The sequence below is a fragment of the Panulirus ornatus genome, chromosome 33, assembly GCF_036320965.1.
Source record: "Panulirus ornatus isolate Po-2019 chromosome 33, ASM3632096v1, whole genome shotgun sequence".
Taxonomy (NCBI): domain Eukaryota; kingdom Metazoa; phylum Arthropoda; class Malacostraca; order Decapoda; family Palinuridae; genus Panulirus; species Panulirus ornatus.
The window spans coordinates 16201889-16212440 of record NC_092256.1 but is presented as its reverse complement, the minus strand read 5'-3'; positions in this window follow the sequence as shown (position 1 = coordinate 16212440).

Genomic DNA, 10552 nt, shown 5'->3' with positions numbered 1-10552 from the left:
GATATCCACCAACCCTCCTCAGTGTTAACCTATTACCCCATCTAAATGGTCGAGTAGTAAGAGATAACAACAACAACAACAACAACAACAATGACAAAAATAAAAGCAACAATGAACTATAATACGAACGCGTCACGTTTTATTCTACAGAAGCAGTGTTGTTCGTCACTGCAAATGCATCATTTGTTTGAATTGGAAAATGACTGTCACGTGGGGAATAAAAGAGAATGATATTATATATACATAAACATATATATATATATATATATATATATATATATATATATATATATATATATATATATATATATATATATAGTGAGAAGTAGGATCTATGACCTTCCATACAACGTTTGGCGTTCGTAGTAGAGCCAAAAGGTATTCGTAGGAACGTTGGTGTAGACTCTAAATGAACGTGTGGGAATCGTTTATGATAAGAACCTATTCAAAAAGGATGGCTTACATCAGGGTTGGTGGTGTGGCTTCTTTACGTAGAATTCTAGACTTAAAATCAGGCAGATATTTTGCAGGTTCAAAAAAAAAAAATGGGTCAGGAGAGGAGGAGGAGGAGGAGAAGGGGCAGCTTTCTTCTCCTCTCAAAAAGCTAAGCTGTGGAATTCTCTTCCTCCTCTCGTCAGCCTCGTTTTAACCTCATCTACCTATGACAGTCAGGTCTACGTACAACTGCAGTGCCATGATTAATTTCGACCATCTTCTCTCTCTTATTTAAGTTCCTTTTCCCCGAGGTAGCCTTTGACTGGGGCATGATTTTGCCCGTGCTGCGTCAGTTGCCATGAAGGAAATAAAACATGTATATAACAAGGGACACAATATTCATATTTCACAACGCTTTAGTTAAGTCCTCACTCTGAACACGCCGGCCAGTTCCAGTCATCGATCTTGATCAAAGACGAAGGCAAAAAAAAAAAAAAAAAAATAGAACGAACCTAAAAAAAAAATTCAGTGACAATTCGCTCAGTAATAATAATTATAACTATTGTAATGAAAGACACAAAGAAGTCAATAATTCTTTCTCATAAACACAGACTCCAGATTTAATCAGTTTTCAGGATGCCATACAAAGATTTTCAAAATGCTGAATAAGTTCGACATATTTCAAACATTTTTTCCGCATTAGACAGAGTTCCTAATGACCAGAAATAAAAGCGTAAAGCAAGAGCGTTGCGAACGTAATACACAAGAGACGGCAAACTTTTCTTTCACACATTTTCAGCAAAAAAATTCATCAAACACTGGAAGGAATGATCACCAAATGTAGTCAAAGCGAGGAGTATCAATACATCTACAACGTTTCTAGACCAATACTTCAGTGATATCAACTCTCAATGAATTTGCCTACTGAGGAAACAAAAAAAAAAAAAAAAGTCATGTTTGAAAAACTTGATGACAAATAATTTTAAATTCTTCTCTTTCCAGATCTGAGCCAACTCCCTAGAGCAATCCTCATTCAGCATCATATTAGGGAAATATTACAAATGATACTTTCCAATAGATTAACTATGTTAGTATACTCTGTACAAAGTCCATGGTGATCCTCTTTAGTTAATTTCCTGCCGGCTGGTATGAAAGAGGTGAGAGAGGGTGGGGTTGTGCATCAACTTTAACATCTGGAAGAGATATGGAGCTTAGGAATATTGTAGATAACCTAGTCAAAGATCATCAAGTCTCCTGTGTATCAAGTCTCCTATATACGAAACCCTCTTATGTGTCAGGTCCTCCTATGTATTAGAGCCTCCTATGTATCAGACCCTCCTATGTATCAGACCCTCTTATGTATCAGACCCTCCTATGTATCAGACCCTTCTATGCATCGCCACCACCACCATTCTCTCCAACCTCCCTCACAATCACCATCTCCACTCAGACCACAACACGATCGCCTCTTCTACCAATCTTCCTCACCACTACTTCCGTCACAGACACCACCACTACCACCAACCTCCTTCGACCATCTCCATCAAAGACACCACCACCACCACCACCACCACCACCATCACCACCAACCACATCCCTCACATTTAACACCATCTCTAACCATCCCCACCATCACCAAAAGCTCTCCAACCCACTAACCTGACCCCTCATCAAACACCGAGCAATTTAAGGGACGAAAAATACAAGAAATGGTGCAGTGAAGAACGTTTTACGCTGCAACTGGACACCAAAGAACGCCGCTTCGTCTCATGTTCTCAGCGACAGCTTCACGCTCTCAACGACAACTTCAGCTCCACTTCTCCCTCTCACTCTCACTCTCTCTTCCCTCTCACTTTTCTCAATTAAGTCCATCTCCCTCAAGGATTTCTCAAACAGGTCTCATATTCTGCACAAATCTTTCTCCGTCCTCCTGTCTTTTGCCTCGTCTGAGGCCATTTTAAGCAACAGTAACTCATTTCTTTTACTCAATTTCTTAATTAGATTTTCCACTGTTTTAAGCTAAAACTTGGGGAGAGAGAGAGAGAGAGAGAGAGAGAGAGAGAGAGAGAGAGAGAGAGAGAGAGAGAGAGAGAGAGAGAGAGAGAGAGAGAGAGAGAGAGAGAGAGAGAGGGGTTTACAAGACTCATCTTCCACTTTCCAGTTATCCATTTTGAAGTCCCGTGCAACATCAGTATTTTGTAAACATACCGGGTGGTTCTCGTGTAAGCTTATTAAGTATTTGCTCCCAGAAACTTAGCTGCTGGGAGGATTCTCTGTAACATAATCCAATGTGGATAAATAGAAGCGAGAGTTTACCTTTCCAACAACTGGTTTTGTTGTGAGAGAACTGGTGCAACTGTAGATTCTGGGGTTGGTTATAGAACGCAGCCATACCTTAAGGAGACGGAGTACTTACTTACTTACTTGCGAGTACTTACAACGATGTCCCGCCAAAAGGGCACGCTTGCCATAGGAAAATCTAGGGTAACGAAGAACGAGTGGTGTGAGTTAAACGTGCTGTGTCACGTGTTATGTGTGAGATGGAGACACTGTATGTTTGTAGAATGAAAGCCAGCAACCCACGTGTGGGTGAGGCAGAGAGAGAGATAGAAAGAGAGAGAGAGAGAGAGAGAGAGAGAGAGAGAGAGAGAGAGAGAGAGAGAGAGAGAGAGAGAGAGAGAGAGAGAGAGAGAGAGAGAGAGAGAGAGAGAGATAGCAAGGAACATAAGGATTAAGGACGAGGTTTTACAGCTGTAGTAATGTTGGTAGTTCAAAAGATAAAGGAGCCCCCCAGCGTTGACCGACGAGTGAGTGGGAGTCATGTGTGTTCTCCTCTGGCAAATGTTTGTTTTGGTCTGCCACGAGATAATGCTCTAGGGTCGGAATCTCTAACGAGACAAATTTCTTTTTTTGTGACAGTTTCAGCTGAAGTTTTCCACGGTAGGTTTGCCCAGCAGGGTATACTTTACGATGAGTGGAATGCATGAATTTCTACTTAGAATCCTGGAATCTATATTTCTATTTTCTACGGTAAATTTGCTCGGTGGACTTCATTTCACGAAAAGGAGAATGAAAAGTTTAAATTTCTACTTCATTTCCTTGAATAAACTTGTTCAGTGGGATAATCTTTTAAGAAGATTTGACTTAACGATATAAAAGAGCAGATATGGGTAGAAGTTTTTAAAGAGGGACAGCTAAAAGAGAATGTGGTATAAACGTAATGAGGGGTGTAAATGGTAGTAACAGTGAGGCGTGAGCAGATATCACTGGTTGAATATATAATGGTAGAGCGTTCGCAGCGAGCGATGTTGAATAAGTAAACACAGGAAGTATAATGTGAGGTCCATTGGCTACAAATGGATTAGGTAGTTGTTTGATAATAGTGAGGAAATAAAGTAATGGGAAGCTGAGAGTAAATACCTAACAGATCTTAGTGATATGTATCTATATAAATGGTAGACAGCGTGTAGAACATAATTAGTATAAACTAGTAAAGATAAGTTATCAACAGAGAAATGATTGGTATAATACGAAAGATGCCAGAGGGACCTAAACAGAAACACTACATGAGATGTAATACTATATATAAGTTAGAGATACTATGTATAACATTAGTAACAGAATGTAATACTATGGATATGTTAGTAATACAACCTAATACGTAACAATGTATATGTTAATGATGCTACCTAATACGTAACACAATGTATATGTTAGTAATACTACCTAATACGTAACACAATGTATATGTTAGTAATTCTAACTAATACGTAACACAATGTATATGTTAGTAATGCTATAAGATGCTACTAGTGAGGTAAACAGCACACACCACTTATGCTCATTGGCTGCCCAGAAAACTACGAAAGGCGTTTACTTCAGTACCGAATGTTGTCTTTGCTTACGAAGAGAAAGACGTGGTTTTCTTCTCAATGGTTATACGTTCTTAAAGAAAAAACCTCCTATTCGACTCCAGCCCATAATGGAAACTTAGGAGACATACAGACAGTAAAAGTGGTACATGTGTAAACATTTGTCTTTTTTTTTTGTTTGTTTGTCTGTTTCTTGTCAGGATTGGTAGGGAGAAGTGGGGAGGGTTGGGGTGGTAAAGGAACCAGAAAATAGGAGGTAAAAATCCATGGATTCCAGAGGCCTTTCCAGGTGGTGGACGAGCCTCAGTTTGTCCTCGTGCTGAAGACCCTGGAACTGGAACTAGTCCAGTAATTCTCTGGAACGGCCGACACCAGGGTGTGCTGGAGGAAGTATTGGAATATAAGGATTAAGTTTCCGCCGCTGAACGCTAGTAGCTTCCGTCAACACATGGGTTCCAGTCCTTGATTAGTCCATGTGTTCTCTCTCGATCCCTTATAATCCTTACCCCGTCGCCTTATACCTTCTCCTTGGTTATTTTAATGCCGCCACATTGGCTCCCTTATATCCGTCTCTAGCTCTTTCCTACTTATTCCTCCTTTCTTCATTATAGCTCCTCCTAGTTTCCTTACAACCCTCTCCCTGGATTCTTAATACCTTCTCCCTGACTTCACAATATCTCCCTCTCTGTCTTCCTTATATCCCTCTTTGTGATGTCTCCTCCTCCTATCCCTTATACTACCTTCCCCTCTGCCTTATATCCCTCCCCCTGGCTCCCGTATATCTCCTCCCCTTGACCCCAGCTTACAATCACGTTCCAGGAAACTCCTCCTTCCCTCTCGCCTACTCTCACTCACACTCTCCCTTTATTAGCTCCCACCGTCCCCCCGGTCTCTCTCTCTCTCTCTCTCTCTCTCTCTCTCTCTCTCTCTCTCTCTCTCTCTCTCTCTCTCTCTCTCTCACACACACACACACACACATATTGCTCTCATCACTCTCCTCCTATCCTTCTCCTTCCCTTCCTTTCTTTCTCCCTTCCTTTGTCTTCCTTCTTATCCCTCTCCTCCACCTTTAGCTAGTTCCTCTCCTCCTCTTCCTACCCCTCCCCACCCCAATCTTACCTCTTCTTATCACTCTTCCTCCTACCGGCCCTATCTCTCCCCTGCCTTTCCCTCCTCCTCCTTCTTTCCTCTACTCTCCACTCCTCTGTCAGTAAGCTGGCATCATTGTAGAGCTGTGGTCCTCTCCCCTATCCCTTCACCTTCCTTTGGTGCTGCAAGACGTGTTCGGAATCCACATGACCTACAAAACATCTCAGAGAACGTGGAAAGTATCTCGGAATTGTGTACTTTCTACGAAAACGTTTTTGGGAACCGAAAAAAAATGACATCGGACTGTAGGTCAATTAGGATCCAAACCTTTAAAAATGGGAAGAATGTTAAGACTTTCCTAAACCTGCACACTTAACAGGATATCACCTAAGGAAGTTTGTCCTGTGGTTCAATCAGGATCTAAACCTTTAGAAAATAAGGAGAAAATACAAGTATCTTCAGATCTCCAGAATCAATATGAAATCACCAGGGTCCACCACACAATGATGAGAGGGTCTTCACAAAATCATTGGAATCTGCTAGAGGCATTGATCTTCCAGTGCTATAGAATAGATGAAAATAAAAGCAATCTATAGATATGTAGTTCGTGCAACGTCTCTTGGAAATCCTTTGGGTAAATCTATATTCCCAGGAGGTTTAATGTGTGAGCGAACCACCTAGTGAACACTTTGTCTCCCTCTAGATATGCGGATGTTTTTATTCTACAAAATTTCGCTGAACTTGTGATATATCTTCTAAAGGTATTCTGAAGCATATCGAAAATCCTGTGCTGAACTACGTTAACTCTCTCTCTCTCTCTCTCTCTCTCTCTCTCTCTCTCTCTCTCTCTCTCTCTCTCTCTCTCTCTCCAACATCTAGGCACCAAGCTGGGGCAACTATTTCATGTTATAGTTCCCATGGGGCTCTGTCTCTTCAGCATTAAACTGAAGACCCGAGAACAATCGTGATTCGTGTCAGTCTGGTTTGTGAATATATATATATATATATATATATATATATATATATATATATATATATATATATATATATATATATATACATATATATAACACTGTTGCATATAGTGATTTATATAGTGGTATATACAGTGGAAATGACCACTTGGATACACACTGAGATATATAACATGGGAAACCTCTGGCCCAATGTCGGGCTAGTGTAGTAGCCGGCCTGGCCAGTGCCTGCCGGAGGCGCTGCAGGGGAGGGTAATAGAGGCCGGCGTCGCCCTGATCACCACCAGCACTAAATGGTCCGACACAGCTGTCTAGCAGCGTCCATCTGCTGTCCCTCACGCCTCCAGTCGGAGGATCGCCAATAAATGGACTTCCCCGGGAGCGATCAGGAGGATGGAGGAATTAGGGAAGAAGAGGGCGCAAGGTGGGAGGGAGATATGGAGAGAGGAGTGAAGGGAGGGAGGGAGGAGGGGGGGAAAAAAGAGAGAAGACTTTGAAAAAGAAGGATGGGTGAGAGTGGAAAGAAAGTTTTCAGGGGGAGGTTCAGGGGCAGAGTTGGAATTATTGGGGAGTGTGTGAGGCATTGGGACGAATGAGGAGGAGGAGGACGAAATGTGATAAAGTCGAGAGTGAAAAGGGGGAAGGGAAAGATAGGTAAGACGGTGTGGAAGGACGCGTTCCACACAGGGAGAAGTGTTCTTAACAACCGCTGATGGAGTAAGTGGATGGGAGTTTGAGGGGAGCAGAGGAAAAGGTAAGAGTGTAGTGATGCAATCAAGCCAGTGGTGAGAGATGCAAGGCCCAATGGTGTGAGATGTAAGGTTCAGTAGTGTTGTCAAGCCACTGGTGTAAGACGCAAGGCTCGGTGGTTTAGTCAAGCCACTGGTGTAAGACGCAAGGCTCGGTGGTTTAGTCAAGCCACTGGTGTAAGACGCAAGGCTCGGTGGTTTAGACAAGCCAGTGGCGTAATCAAACTAGTGGCGTGAGATGCAAGGACCAGTGGTGTAGTCAAGCCACTGGTGTGAGATACAAAGGCCAGTGGCATTCATCAAGCCAGAGGAGGGTCGGATAAGGCGCTGTCAAACAGTAGGAGGAGACGCGAACAGGACAGTAGAGTGAGGAGTAAACAAGCCAATAAAGCGAGAACCAGACAAGCCAGTAAGATGATAAGCAAGCTTCTGCAAGACATCCAAAGCCAGAAGGGCGAGAGACAAAGTGCAATGGAAGAACTACGAGGGAGGAGATAAACAAAAGAAGATAAGCCGGTGAGACAAAAAAGAAGGGGGAAGAGACGAGAGAGAGAGAGAGAGAGAGAGAGAGAGAGAGAGAGAGAGAGAGAGAGAGAGAGAGAGAGAGAGAGAGAGAGAGAGACTTAATCTCTCTTTATACGACTAAAGTGGCGAAACCGCATAAAAAAAAAACCTGCTGCTAGGTTTTTAAACTGTCTTGTGGCAGGCACGTGGTTGCCAACACGTACAGCTGACCTGTGGGTTGCTACGTGGGTACGAACGATGGATGAGGTTACGGACAGAAGGATGGGAAAGTAATTGCAAAAGTCAAACTTTCGTGTGGTTGGCATGTGTCTTTTTCTGTATATTGGTGTGTGGTGGTGTGGTGGAGAGAGTTGTTGTGTGGTGGTGGCGGTGTGGTGGAGAGGGTTGTTGTGTGTGGTGGTGTGGTGAAGCGTTGTACTGGGTGGTGGTCTGGCGGAGAGTTGTATTGGGTGATGGTGTGGTGGAGAGCTGTATTGGGTTGTGGTGGTGGTAATATGTGATAGACAGAGCGATGTGTGCTCATATAACCCCACAACTTCTAAGCCCATTCTCCTCACTCCTCGTCCATCCTCTCTATACGTCACGCATCCTCCTCACACCCGACCCATCCTTTCGAACGCCCCCAGCTGAAATCTAACCCCACACTACAACTCCCCTTCCCCACACCCCGTCCATTCTCCCCACACCCGACTCATCCTCCCCACACCCTACTAATCCTCCCCAGCCCTCACCCCATTGAGGAAAACACTGGCTGATCTAATTCAGTTGAACTTGTCAACTGTCGGGAAAGGGAGGTGATCAAGACGAAGCTTTGGACAGGATTTCTTTTTTCCCAGCCCTGGAATCCCTCACAGTGTTTCAGAGGATGTTAAAAAGCCTCTTTTGTTGGTTCATGGAAGAGTTCTTTTACTGGTCTACAAAGCTGACTTGAAGACACCGTTATACCATCCAAAATGGTTCTCTTGTCGGTTCATGGAAGAGCTCTTTTACTGGTTTGCAATGCTGACTTGGAGACACATCGTTATACCATCCAAATTGGCTCTTTTGTTTGTTCAAAGTCTTGGTTTACAATGCTGACTTGGAGATGCGTCGTTATGCCACCCAAAATGGCTCCTTTGTTGGTTCAAAGTCTTGGTTTACAATGCTGACTTGGAGACGCGTGGTTATTCCATCCAAAATGTCTCTTTTGTAAGCACATGGAAGGTTCTTTTATAGGTTTACAATGCTGGTATGGAGACGCGAGTCAATGCCATCCAAAAGGCTCTTTTGTCTACAAGGAGTTCCTTTATGTATCTTAATAGCTGAATCGGGGTCGGCCATCATACCATCTTAAACGTAGTATCATCGGTTCATAGAGGACTCTGCTGAAGATACAGAAAATGTATCCTATGAAGACTTTTTAACATTGGATCCTTGAGAAACATAGTTTTCTAGGGTCTCAAATTCTCTTCCTTATTTTCAATCGAGCTTTAATTTTCTTTCTCTGATCACAAACTTTGTTCAGTTAAGATGAATGCTGATTACACGTGGTGAGATTAGTTGTTCTATTGACTTTATCAGACTTCGTGAGATTATTAGTCTCAACTATGATCGAAGTGGATGAGATCATTGAAAGCAACCGGGGAAAGTAATTGTCTAATGGCTGTTAACACTGGATAAAATGACTCATCAATGGCCACACTGCGTGAGATTATCTTTTTGCCTTATTAATGATCACATCAAGGGAGGGGATTACTTCTCCGTACTGACGAACACAATGTGTACATAGTTCCAACTTTCCAGGACTTCATCTTCCAGTGAAGGAGTGACATATCCCCTGAACATAGTTCCAGATTTCCATAACGCTATCCCCAAGTGATGAAGTGATATAATGTCTCCTGAACATACTTCCAGCTTTCTAGGACTCCTTCTTTCAGTGATGGCGTGATAGAACTTCTGAACAGGTTTCCAGGACACCATCCTCTGATGATGAAGTGGAATAACATTTGAACATAGCTCCAGCCTTCCAGGACAGCATCCTCCAGCGATGGAGTGATTTATAACTTCTGAACCCAGTCCATGTTTCCTCAACATACTTTCAGCTTTCCAGAACTCCATCGTCTTGGTGTGCGATAATGCAACGTTTCCTCTGCATAGTTCCAGCTTTCCATGACTCCATCCTCCCAACGCCAGCCCAAAAAGATTTCTCAACTAAACTCACAAATATTCTAAACAGACACGACTTTTTGGAGAGCGGAAGGAACCTTTATTCTCAAGAACCAGGCCCGAAGTTGCTCCTCCTCCCTTGCCCACCATTTCCTTCCTTCCTCTCCCATTCTTTATACCTCTCCTTCTTGCAGCTTATATATATATATATATATATATATATATATATATATATATATATATATATATATATATATATATATATATATATATATATATAGAGAGAGAGAGAGAGAGAGAGAGAGAGAGAGAGAGTGGTCTTCGCTGTAGTTCTCCTCCTTCTTTCTTTCTTTCTTCCAGGCTCCAAGTCGACAGTATTTCGAGTAAATTTAGTTACTCTGATATCTCGTCCAGAAGACAGCACTGTTTAATTCATGATTCTTTAGAGCTTCCATCCATCAACCGCTAAGGTCGAGTTCTTCTGTCTAACTCTCTGTCTTCAAGCCCTTGAGGTCGAGTGCTTTTCTCTACCTTTCTTTCCATCGCCATTAAGGTCAAGTTCTGTCCAACTTTCTGTCTTTAAGTCATTGAGGTCGAGTTCTTTTGTCTACCTTTCTGTCCATAAGCCATTAAGGTCGAATTCTGTCAACCTCTCTGTCTTTAAGCCCCCGAGGTCAAATTCTTTTGTCTACCTTTCTGTCTATAAGCCGCTAAGGTCGAGTTCTTCTGTCCATCCCTTCCATACGTGTCTTGGGACGTCATA